The sequence below is a fragment of the Phocoena sinus genome, chromosome 15 (genome assembly GCF_008692025.1).
Source record: "Phocoena sinus isolate mPhoSin1 chromosome 15, mPhoSin1.pri, whole genome shotgun sequence".
NCBI classification, from domain to species: domain Eukaryota; kingdom Metazoa; phylum Chordata; class Mammalia; order Artiodactyla; family Phocoenidae; genus Phocoena; species Phocoena sinus.
Window position 1 is genome coordinate 46,386,331 of NC_045777.1, and position 13,438 is coordinate 46,399,768.

Genomic DNA, 13,438 nt, shown 5'->3' on the forward strand with positions numbered 1-13,438 from the left:
TTTTGTTTCCCAGCAGACATTTGGCAATGTCTGGGCACATTTTAGGTTGTCACAGCTAGAGAGACGGGATGCTACTGGCATCTGATGGGCAGAGGCCAGGGATGATGCCAAACATCCCACAATATGTTTGGTGGCTTCTAAACAGCCCCAGGATAGAGAAGGGTCTGACCCAGGGTGTCAAGTGCTTCTTGGAGAAACCCTGCTCTTGGCCACTCCTGGCCCAACCCCATCCATGGCCACTTAATGTTTATCCCACCAAGAGTTGCTTCTTCCTGCTCTGCCCAGACAGGGCCATCTCTCTCCCTCCTTAGGGAAGACACAAGGGATTTAATAAGAATCTCAAATCACATTTATTAAATGCTGCATCTATTCCAGGCATTGCTCTGGGTGCTTTCTATGTTCTTTCCAGCAACTCATTTACTCTTTTCAACAAATTTGGGGGCTACTATTATCATTATATCATTATTATTATCATCCCCCCCATCAACAGAGGAGGAAACTGAGGCCCAGAGAGGAACACTTTGCCTGAGGCCTCCCAGCTGGTTAGGGGCAGAGCCGGCATCTTCACGCGAGTGGATTGTCTCCAGAACCCATACTTTTAACCAGAACACAATTTCAGGAAGTAAATACTTGCCAAGGAACTGAGGGTGATGGACAGAAAGCGTGCTGCACGCCAGTTAGGACTTCAGGAGACCCAGCCCTTCCTTCTCAGGAGACCCAGCCCTTCTCAGGAGACCCAGCCCACCCTTCCTTCTCAGAAGAACATGCTCTTTATACACATTGATTTCCTCCTGGAGCCAGGCTGATCATGGGAGATTGGAGGGAAAAGCGGCAACGTTCATTATAGGAAACCCCAGGGTGAAGAAATTTACAATGTCTCTGGGAGAAGGCATCCCATTTCCCTGACATTTATTATGGAGTAATGAGGGAGAGGAACAGAGTTGGGTCCTCAGGGCTTGTGGCTGCTGATGGAAAAGATGAGGAAGTCGACTGAAATCTGGCCACCTGGCTTGTAAAAGGAGAGGACAAGTGAGCCATGGTGATTCCGTTCTTAGGGTCTGAGGAACAAAACGCAGTGCTGGCTGATTTGACCTGAGGAGTTCCAGTCTTTCTAGGAGAAAAGCTTATTCACCCTCAAGGAAAAGCTTCAAGAGAAGCAAAGGTTTTATTCTGGAATCGTGATTTACCAAAGTACCAGCCCCTTTGAGTGTTTCACCAGCTGTGTGGCTAAATGGGTCCTTCCTTACTGGTCCACCTGGCATCCACAACCTCCCCAGCCCACATGGCAGCCAGGACAGTGCTGGGTGGTTCACAAAAGACAGTCAAAAACCGGTGTATGGTAAGTACAGCCATCCACCAGGTTTTATGGAGAGAAACTGAAGTTCCAACACTTAATTTGTATTGAATTATACAGCTTATTTCATTGGCACAGGCAGAATTTTTTTAGATGAGGCTTTCCTGATAAGAATGTAAACCAACACAGTGATAATAACCCTCACCATTTTACATACAAATCTCCTTTAAAACTCACAACAACCTTGCCACTCATGGATGAGGAAATTGAGGTTCAGAAAGGCACATTAACTTGCCCAAAGTCACACAGCTGGCCAGGGGCAGAGCTGCAACTCAAGCCTCGTTCTAATCACCAGGCTGTCTTGTGACCTCCTCTCAATTAAGCTGTCCTTAAGATGCTCACTCACAACTTGGGCACCCAGGGTCCAACGGCACCGAAGTTGCAGCTCCTTCCCTCTTGCAGTTTCTCAGAGTTGTTCAGCAGCATCCCCACATCGCTTTGCCACCAGTCTGGCCTGTGGAGCATGAATTGCCTTCCAAAGAAAGTAGGTCCTGCTTCCCCTCCAAGCAGCTCCTGAGTTGGTCAGGGGCTCTCAGAGGAGAAGAGAGACGTTTGTTCCCTTGGAATAAAGAAGACAACACAGACCAGGCTTCTTTGCCTTCGGGGAGAAGGAGTTTAAAACAAAAGCACCAGGAAGAATATACTGATGGAGGAAAGGGAAGAACTCGCCATGGTTACTTTGGTGCATCTTTCTTGGGATGCTTTACTTCTCTCAATCTGTTGAGCTGCCGTAACAAAATAGCAGAGACTGGGTGGCTTCTAAACAATAGAAACTTATTTCTCACAGTTCTGGAGGCTGGACATCTGAGATCAGGTGCCAGCAGGGCCAGATGATGGCCGTCTTCGGGGTCTCTGACTTCTTGCTGTGTCCTCACATGGTTGAAGGGGGCAAGGGCACGAATCCTATTCATGAGGACCCCACCCTCATGACCTAGTCACCTCCAAGGCCCACCCCCTCATTGAGGGTTAGGCTTCAACATATGAATTTGGGGGAAACACATTCATACCACAGCAACATCTGTGTCCGTGGTTCTCAACTAGGGCATAATGTTTTGGCAATGTCTGGGGACATTTGGGTCACAACTAAGGGGTGAGGGGTGGTGATATTGACATGTAGCTGGTAAGACCAGGGATGCTGCTAAACGTCCTACAACGCACAGGACAACTGCCCACCACAAGGAATTACCTGGCCCCTGACAACAGTGCCAAAGTTGAGAAACTCTGCTCTAAGTAGTAAAACGTGGGCTTTCCAAACCCAGGTCAAGGGCAGGATAGTTGGGCCAAAACTGCAAATTACCATCAGCTTTGAGAAACACATCCTTCACTCTTACCTGCCCCCATTTCTCTCTCTGTCAACAAATGTATGGGATTCAGAAATTTTCAGATTCTCCATTCCCCACCCCTGAATCTGGACACAAAAGAAAATGATTCCCAGGGCTCACATGTTCAAAGGCCTGATGTGCATGACGATCATCCATGAGGCTGTGACTCGTGTACTTTTCCTTATGGAAGTGGGGTGTGTAAAACAGTCAGCCTGGCAAATTGTGGGGAAAAAAATGGAAATGGGGACATGCCAGAAACACATTTCACAGGGACCTTCTCACTCCAAGGTAGCTAAAGTGGAATGTATAATTTAAAAAAAGAAAAGTAGATCTAGCAAACACCCAATAAACAACAGAAGTCAGAGGTGCTATCTTTGCAGCCTGAGATGTTTGCAGCTGGCTCTGCAAGTTTGGGAAAGAGCATCACTGTGCCAGCCCAGCCGGGAGCTCTGGGACCAGGGCTGCCCCTTCGAGGAGGCCCAGGCTGGAAGGAAGGGGCCAAGCCCTGTCCCTCCACCTTGCTCAGTCTTTGGCCATCAACCACCCACATTCCGGGCACCCAGCACCTCCTTTCCTAAAGGGGGAACTAAGCTGTGTCTCCCCAGAAGCAGAGATTTGTGGGAAAGGGATTTCTGAGGAAGCGCTCCCACCCCGGGAAGAACCTGGGGTGGGATAGTGGTCCAGAGAAGGGAGGGAGGCTAAGCCAGGTGAGACCTTGGGCAAGATCCCACTGAGAGACTTTGGCTCAGCCCTGGTGAAGGGCAGGTTGGAGCTGACCAATCAGGGCGGCCGCCACTGTCTCCATCCTTGTACCTGTCCCCCAACTCCCCACCCCCACCCCTGACACCGCGAGTCACAGGGCGGGGCCCTAAATTCCCAGGCACTTCCGGTCTCTGCGCAGCAGGCAAAGTGAGTTCCGGCAGTTTAGGGACAGCCCCGCGGAGACACTCAGGTGCCTGCTGTGGGTGTGGAAACATACCTGGGCAGGTGTGCTTGAAAATGCCAACAGCCCAAGGGCACAGAGTAGAGCTCTGGCAGCACCCAGTCCAATCTGAAACCCAAATTTATAATGATTGTGGCAGAGAAGGAAAACTGAAAATAGAACCAATGATTTTAAAAGTTTGTAAAACTACTCACTTAAAGTCAACCCGCACTTTTTTCCTTTAATAAATTAGGGTCTGAGTGTAGGGGGAGGGGAGGTAAGGAGAGGTTGGTAAAAGGGTACAAACTTTCGCTATGGGATGAATAAGCTATAAAGATCTAATATGAACTATGGTGACATAGTTGACAACACTATATTTATTGTATGATTCAAATTTACTAAGAGCGTAGAACATAAATGTTTTAATAAAAAAAAGGTACGCATGTGAGGTGATGGATATGTTAATTAACTAGATGGTACAAATTCTTTCCCAGTGTGTGTACATGTATCAAATCATCACAATGTGCGTTTTAAATATCTTACAATTTTATTTATCAATTATACCTCAATAAAACTGACAAAAGAATCAGGGAGCTATTAAGAGGCTTTGGGCTTGCTGAGAGAGTGCAAGGAAGCACAGATAATGGTGCCATTTACTGAGGGGAGACGGCTGGGGGCCTGGGTCTGGGCGATCCTGAAAGTAGAGCCTGCCACAGGAACTTGGGTGCCTGAAGTGTATTTGGAAGGTGGTCCCAGGAAGCTGAGTCAGGGGTGGTGATCGGGAATAAGAATCAGTAAAGGATGTGCCTCCAGGCTGGGCATCACCGTGGACCACTGGACTCAGCCCCACTCTGGACCCTCTTTGTGGGACGTGCTTCCAGGTTGTTCCTCTGAAGGACGAGAGGTTAGGATGTTTTCCCACCAGCCCCCATCATTCCCTTTAGTGGAGAGTCTCCCCAGGCCCTCCACCCCAGGCATGAACTCTCCTTACCTCCTGCCCTTCCTGCACTGAGGACTGTGGACTCCCGCAGCTTCGGAGGCAGCGCTGGGGCAGGAAAGTGAGAAGGCCGTGGCGACGGCGGGGGGATGCGTGCGTGCACTACAGATGCAGGACCGTCAGAGGTGGGCAGAGGCACCAGAAAAGCGGCTGTAACGAGAAAGATCGGGTTTCCAAGGGTGGGGTGGAATTACGGCTTTTTCATTTTCAATTTAATAATTATTTATTGAGCATGTAATATACCATAGTGCATTCCGCCCAGGTGCATGGGAGGTAGACATGGAATAGACACCAGAGGGAGTAAAGACATGGTCCCTTCTCTCAGGGAATTACATCCAGTAATAAAATATAATATAATATGTAATGCAACATAATATAATATGATGAAATATAATGTAACATGTAATAGAAAATATAACATAATGTAATATGTAATATATAATATATGTAATATATAATATAATGTAATATGTAACAAAATATAATGTAATCTGTATTATAATATAATATGATGTAATATAATAAATAGCACTGGGGCTTCCCTGGTGGCGCAGTGGTTGAGAGTCCGCCTGCCGATGCAGGGGACGTGGGTTCGTGCCCCGGTCTGGGAGGATCCCACGTGCCGCGGAGCGGCTGGGCCCGTGAGCCATGGCCGGTGGGCCTGCGTGTCCGGACCCTGTGCTCCGCAACAGGAGAGGCCACAACAGTGAGAGGCCCGCGTACCGCAAAAAAAAAAAAAAAAAAAAAAAAATAAATAGCACTGGCTTTGGAGTCATGTGCATCAAATTGAAGTCTGCTATTTTCTACCTACGCAAAGTTAAGACACATCACTTGGCCTTTCTGAGACTATTTCTTCATTTGTAAAATGGGATAACATTAGTTCCTCCCTCAGAAGCCTGTGTTGAGTATTACATGAAACCATGCATGTGAGGGGCCCTGCACAGGGTCTGGATTCAGCAAAACACTCGGTAACTATTCCGCGCTATTGTTGTTGCTGTGGTTAAGAAGAGAGATAAGATATTTGCCACGATCCTTATAAGGCAAAGAGATTTTCCATATAAGGCAAAAATTTTACTTATCAACCTTCTTCTAGTCACTTCTAGGATTTTGAGGGGAAAAGATCCCTAATACATGATTATCTAATAAATTCTATATGGCTACAGAATGAAGAGTCACCCCAAAATAATCATTTAAGAATATTTTGCTCACATTCAGCCTTACCTCTTTCCAACTTCAGAATTTAGTCACTGTAGCTTTAGAACTCCCCATTTGTATCAAGAAGTGGCCTGAAGAGCATTTCTTTTCCGCAAAAACTGTAACCCACACCACCATTATTTAATTGCCCTGACAGCATTACGGCTTATCACTATCATTTTTAGTCTTTCTTTTATAGATTGAAATCAGTGACTCTCAATTTGGAGAATGTGTATCTGTGGAAGTATATGTATGTGTGTGGGTGGAAGGAGGGGGCTGTATCAGTTATCTTCTGACAAGCATGTGAGTTCAGCTTTGCGAGGGATGAGAAATCAGCCTGTGAAAGCTGCAGGTGGTCTCACTTGGAGCCCAGTCTAGAAGCCAAGGATCATCTCATGTGGAAGCTGAAAAGTAGCAGGGAGGTATCTCCTGTAGGTTTTAAACCTATAAACTCATTGCTCTTGTCTAGCTGGCTTAAACACGAAGGCCTTCAACAGAGGCTTGACGTGATTCGTGTAGTATCTGGACTTCTGATTCTGGGATACAAATGCAGGGGTCTTCAGGAAGCAGGCAGGTAATGTCTAGGAGTAAAGTGGCCAGACCAATGTATTTCATATTAAGCAGGCATGGCCTTTGCTTCTAAAAGAATCATGCATTCTCCCATTTTTCTTGAAACACATGGCTTTCTGTATCTATCATTTTGCATCTTTGAGAGAGATGGGAGCATAAAAATTATTTGATTTCCCTCTTCCCTGTATGTGAAATAACAGAGCAAGTGAGTTGATAATTGACAGCTTATATCAGCTTAGACACAAGGAAGGGGGTGAAGTGGGGTGGGGGCTGGGATAAACTGGGGACAGCGTATGACATCTTGTCAAAGATAAACAAAGCTGGATCCCGGTTAAAGTGGTAAGGATAGGTTCTAATCAGTAATAACTATTTGTCCAGAGGTGACTAGGGGTTTTAAAGGGAGAATGAGGGAATTGGGAGAGGGGATGGGCAGGGTCCCAGTAGAGCCAGGGAAGTGAAAAATTACAAAAGCAGGAAAGGGAGTGTTGGTCCGTGTGACAGCCATCTGGGTTTGCTCACTGGCACTCCTGCCCTCCCACAGAGGCTGGGAGACGGGGCCTTATCCTCAGGTGTCGCTGGAACAAGAAGGAACTTCTTCTGGCAGCCCTGAGCTTTCTCGGGCAGGCACTTTAAGTGGGTCTTGGGTCATTCTAGGGATGTGGCCTTGAGCTTTTAGGAACTGTTAGTGTTTCTTCACGTCTTTTCAGGCCAAGTTTCAGGCCTAGTCGAGAAGAGGCTCAGAGGAGCCTGGCCAGAATTTGGTCAAGAACAGAATCTCCATCAGTCTCCATGGTGTGTCCTCTGCTCAGCTCAAATGGGTTATAGCCATTTGGGACCCAACATTGCTAAGACTTTCAATTTCTGAAAGAGAGCCAGAAATGCAGATACTTGCATGAAATCTCCCAATATTTAAATTTTGGTAACCTATTCCAATACATATATATATATATATATATATTTTTTTTTTTTTTTTTGCTGTATGCGGGCCTCTCACTGCTGTGGCCTCTCCCGTTGCGGAGCACAGGCTCCGGACGTGCAGGCTCAGCGGCCATGGCTCACGGGCCCAGCCGCTCCGCGGCATGTGGGATCTTCCCGGACTGGGGCACGAACCCGTGTCCCCTGCATTGGCAGGCGGACTCTCAACCACTCCGCCACCAGGGAAGCCCTACATATATTTTTAATATGGTGCAGTACAAGCTAACAAAACCTGCCTGTGGCTGGGCTCTGGCCCTTGGGCCATGAGTGCGCAGTTGTTGCATAAGCTCATGGGGGGAAAGTTAATCCTTGACCTTCCTTCTTGCCTCTTAAAAATGTCACCCTTTGGCAATAGCACTTTCCCAAATCTTTATTTTGTGTTCACTTTGATTTACGATGCACAAATAAAAACACGTCCGGACATGTGACCTTTTACCTCCCAGGAAGGTAGATAGGGACATTTTCCTATTTCACTGCTAATTCTAAGGCTGATGAATCCTTTTCCTTTAAGAACTTGCCTTTATCTCATTCCTTTGGGCAACACGGCTACTTTGCAGAAAAACTTGGCAAAAGATTCTATTTAGAAAAGTGTAGAGCCAAGCAAATTCCCCTATCAGCTGCACCGAAACCCATGACCCCACAGGAGGAGAGCCTGTATCCTGCTATTTCTGCCTGTCCTCGGGAGGACCTGTTATTAAACACAGAATTGGGTACTTCTGGCTTGTAGCCCTAAGAGAAGTTTATAAGCACAGATTTAAAGGGACATAATAAATACCTCCCTGCAATCATTGGAATTGCCTGACGTTATTGTTACCTTAAATGCCAGAACTTTAAAAAGAAAAGTTCTTGTGAAGGAAGAGTCAAACTCCTTCCCTCCTCCCCCATCTAGGCCAGGAGTTCATTTCTGAACCCCTTCTGCCTGCATCCACCTCCTTGGAAGCAGCTCCAACGATAAGGTGCTTGAGCACCAGCCCGCAGGAGGAATTCACCGATCCCTCACACTCATGGTGTGCTATGGACTGAATCGTGTCCCTCCTCAAGTTCACACGTTGAAGTCCTAATCCCTGGTACCTCAGAACACGACCTTATTTAGAGATAGGGCTTTTAAAAAGGGAACTAAGTTAAAATGAGGTCAATAGGGTGGGCCTTGATCCAATATGACTGACGTCCTTAACAGAAGAGGAGATTAGGACACTGACACACACAGAGGGACCACCACATGGGAACACAAGGAGACGACAGCCACCTGAAAGCCAAGGAGAGAGCCCCAGAAGAAATCAGCCCCCCTGACACCTTGATCTTGGTCTTCCAGTCTCCAGAACTGTGAGAAAATGCGTTTCTGTTGTTGAAGCCTCCGGCCTATGGTACGTTGTTATGGCACCCTGGCAGACTCATGTATGGGGGCTCGGCTGCTTTGGCCCCTGTGTTGTTACCAACACTCACAAACTTACCCCTGAGCATCCTAGACCATGGCTTGTGCTGACCCAAAGCTTCTGTTTACGGAGCGATTCTGTGTCCTCATGCTTCCTCCTGTTGGGCAAAGCACACAGACCAGCCCTGCTCTCAGGTTGCTGGGTCAAGGTTTGTTGCCCTTTTCCATCTCTGTGGCCAGGAGGTCACACAGTATGCTTGGAAGAGACCTAAGGCTGTCTGCCTTGGCGTGAGGCTGTGGGAAGAGACTCCCCTTCGAAAGGCGTGTGTGTGCACGGGTGTGCGTGTGTCTGTGCATGTGCGTTCATGAATGTGTATGTGCACGTGTGCTTGTGCCCGTACGTGTGGGTACGAAGCATGCTTATAGTCGGCCCATGCCACGCTCATTTATGCAAAAGCCACTTTATTCTAGAAAATTCAAACTAGTCTGCAGTGACAATGAGGTGGGGGGGAGGGGGAGGGGTGAAAGGCAATGAGGTTTGAGGATAAAGAAAATGCTTTGTGTTCTGACTGTAGCCATGATGTCATGAACTTACCTTTCAAAAGCTCATGAAATCCTATCCTTTACAACATGGAGGCTGTTGATTGTATTAAATCAAACCTAAAAAATAACTTCAAAAACACGTTGTTGTTTTTAAAAGCCATTGTCTGAGGTTAGTTTCTAGATATTTGGCACCTTGGGGTGTGACAATGAAGCCTGAAGGCTAAGGCCAAGCTTTAGAGAGAGCTCTGTGGAAACCTCCTTCTATGACCCAAGAGTGTGATTTCTCCACCTTCCTGGCCTGGCAAACCATGAAGTCTGTCGGCAAGGGCCGCCTGTGTTGGGAAGTGAGTGACTGAATGGGGAAGTCTCAGCGGACGACAGGGAGGGAGTACAGTTTGCACAATGTTCCCAAAACCTCTGATTCAGGGAGAGTCGCAAGAAAAGACCCTCTGGTCTGAGTCCTACTTTTGTTCAACCCCTCCTTGTTCCGGAACCAGGTTTTCTCAAATTTCTACAACAAACCTAGCTCAGTTTCCACTTTGATGTGCAGGCTTTGATACCCGCAGGATCAGCATGAGTATTTATGAGGCGGTGTTGATTTCAGCATAACCTGGAGTGAATCCTGTTAGCGTCAGGAAGGGATGTGCCCAGACCATGCTCAAGGCCCGGCTTTACTCGCCGTGGTCTCATTTTAAATTCTCAGGCTGGCAAGGGTAGATGGAACCAGTATATCGCTGCTAAACCAAAGAGAGTAGAGTTCAAGGATACAGTCAAAATTGAAGAAAAGTGTTTACAAAGCAGAGAAAGAGATTTTCACCAGATGCTCCTTCTTACAAACACTGTATTGAGCTCCAGGAATTGTCACAAATGGCAAACGCCTGGGTGAGCATCGGATCAAGAGAGAGAACATCACCAGCAACGCTGAAGCCCCCTCATGCCACCTCCCTGTCTCCCCCTCCCCCCAACCCAAAGATGACCACTACCCAGACTTCTGACAACATTAAATAATTTTACCTCTTCTTGACATTCATATAAATGGAATCTTACAAGATGAATTCCTTTGTGTCTAGCTATTTTGTTTAAAATCATGTTTGCAAAATTTATCTGTATTTATCTGTACTTACCGTCATAGATGTTTACTCCCATTGCTGTATAATGCTACTCTCTATGATTACACCACAATTTATTTACCCATCTACTTTTGCTGGGCATTTGGATAATTCCAGATTGGGGGCTAATATGAGTAGTGCTGTTTTGAATATTTTAGTACATTCTTTAGATGAATACATGTTCAGAATTCTGCTGAGTATATATCTAGAAGTTGAATGATTGTCTTGGATGATCAGTTTTAGTAGATTCTACCAAATAATTCTCTAAAATGGCTGTAGTAATGTTCACTTCCACCACCAGTGTGTGTGGAACAATTCCTGTTGGTCCTTGTCAACACTGCTTTGTTTTAAATCATTTTTTTCATTATCACCATTCCAGTGGGAATCCAGAAATTCCCGAATTCCAGAATTTTCCAGTGGGATTTATAAGTGTAAATCTTCCTAACTTTGGATTAAAGAATGGTTTCTTAGACCTGACACCAAAACCACAACCAAGATAAAAAAATAAATAAATAGGACTTCATCAAAACCAAAAGCTTTTGTATTTCAAAGGAACTCTCAAGAAAGTGAAAATACAACCCACAAAATGGGAGAAAATATTTGCAAACCATATATCTGATAAGGGACTTGCATCCAGAATATACAAAAAGCTTCTACAAATCAACAATAAAAAACAAATAACTGATTTTCGAAATGAGCAAGGAGTTTGAACAGATATTTCTCCAAAGAAAATATACAATGGCCAATAAATACAGAAAAAGATGCTCAACATCTTTAATAATAGAGATATGCAAATCAAAACCACAATGAGATACTACTTCATATCCACTAGGATGGCTATTGTCAAAAGACCAACAATAATAAGTATTCATGAGGGTGTGAAAAATTGGAACCTTCATACATTGCTGATGGGAATGTAAAATGGTGCAGCCACTTTGGAAAGCAGTTTGGAAGTTCCTTTAAAAAGCTAAACATAGAATTACCACAGGCCCCAGCAATTCTACTCCTAGGAATAACCCCAAGAGAACTGAAAGCATAGGTCCACACAAAAACTAAATGTTCATATCAGCATTATTCATAATAGCCAAGAAGTTGAAACAACCCAAATGTCGATCAATGGATGAATGGATAAAGAAAATGTGGCACGTATATCCAATGGAATATTATTCAGCCAAGTACTGACACGTGTGCTACAAGTTGCATGAACCTTAAAAACATGCTAAGTGAAAGAAGCCAGACACAAAAGGTCACATATTGTATGATTCCATTTATATGAAATGACCAGACTAGGCAAATCCACCAAAACGCAAGTAGATTAGTATTTTCCAGGGTTTGGGGGTAGGCGTACAATGGAGGAGTGAGTACTGATGCAAGCAGGGTTTCTTTACGGGGTGGTGGGAATGCTCTGGAATAAGGTACTGGTGATAGTTGCACAACTATACTGAAAAGCACTGAATCATACATTTTAAAAAGGGTGTATTTTATGGTATGTGAATTACGTCAGTTTGAAAAAGCTCATCTCTACTTCCACATCGCATCATGTGTGCATGCAATGTCATGTTGTGTTGATTGACCATCCCGATGAAACTTTCATTTTCTATATAAATTCTAGAAAATTCCCATTCTTCCACCTTCCAGCTCTATTTACTTACAGCATTTTAGCTTTGGCACAAAGACATTATTCTGTTGGAAGGTTTTTTGTAGCTTAAGAACTAAATAAACTACAGTCACCGCGACTCAGTTTGAATTCAGGTCAACTGAATTTTTTTCTTTCCTGCTAAGTAAAATTCTGTGAGTTATTGCTCTTCGTCTGTGGTTAATCAAACTTCTTAGATATCAAAAGTACGATCTCGGGCTTCCCTGGTGGCGCAGTGGTTGCGAGTCTGCCTGCGGATGCAGGGGACACGAGTTCGTGTCCTGGTCCGGGAGGATCCCGCATGCCGTGGAGCGGCTAGGCTAGGCCCGTGAGCCATGGCCGCTGAGCCTGCGCGTCCGGAGCCTGTGCTCCGCAACAGGAGAGGCCACAATAGTGAGAGGCCCGCGTAACGCAAAAAAAAAAAAAAAAAAAAAAAAGTACGATCTCGGCCTACCGTTCATGTCAACTCTCACTTTGGAAAATACAAATTTACACATTTTCTTCAGCATCATTTCCAGTATCCTCTATCACGCCATGCTTACACGCCGTCAATTAACAAATACAGCCTTCATTAACAGACAAAAGTCTTTGAATAAATCATATATCTCATTCATGAAAATCATTTTTAAGTTAAATTGAACTTTGTTGAAAGATGGTGTTTTATAGCTTAACTGGACATTTTTAAAAAAGGAAATGAAAAGCAATTATTCCAATCCAGTTTTTATTAAAGTCTTGTCAGATATGTTCCTATTTCCAAATATTTCTCAAACTATGTTATGAGTTGAATTGTGTCTCCCCCAAAAGATAGGTTGGAGCCCTGTACCTCAAAACACACCCTTATTTGCAAATAGAATCTTTACAGTGGTAATCAAGTTACAATGAGGTCATTAGGGGGGACCCTACTCCATCTGACTGGAGAAATTTGGAAACATGGACAGACACACATGGAGGGAAGAGAGCGTGAAGAGACACAGGGAGAACCCCATGTAGAGGCAGAGGAGTGAGGTACCTAAAGACAGAGGAAACCAAGGTGGCCAGCAAACCACCAGACACTAGGAAGACACAAGGAAGTGTTAGACCCAAGCGGTCTACGAGGGATTCCAACTCGCCCAAGAACCGCCAAGAGTCGAGAGCCGCTGCAACACGCAAGAGGTTTATTAGGAGCCGATGCACCGGGGTTCCCTGAACCTCACGCAGGAGGCCGATGGGGAACCCCTAAAAGCGGAATCACATACTTTTTATAGGTTTATTTACTCATAGGGCGGGTATATTCTCACAATGATTGGGTAAATGTGGTGACTTTTGAATTCATTGGCTTAGGAACTTTTGTCCCACCTTCTGGCCGTTATAGTTGTCTGTTCATTGTGGCGGTTAGGGCGTATACCTGTTACGGGCAACTGGAAAATTACCCGCTGTCTGGCAAGTCCCCGTCAACTGAAAAACT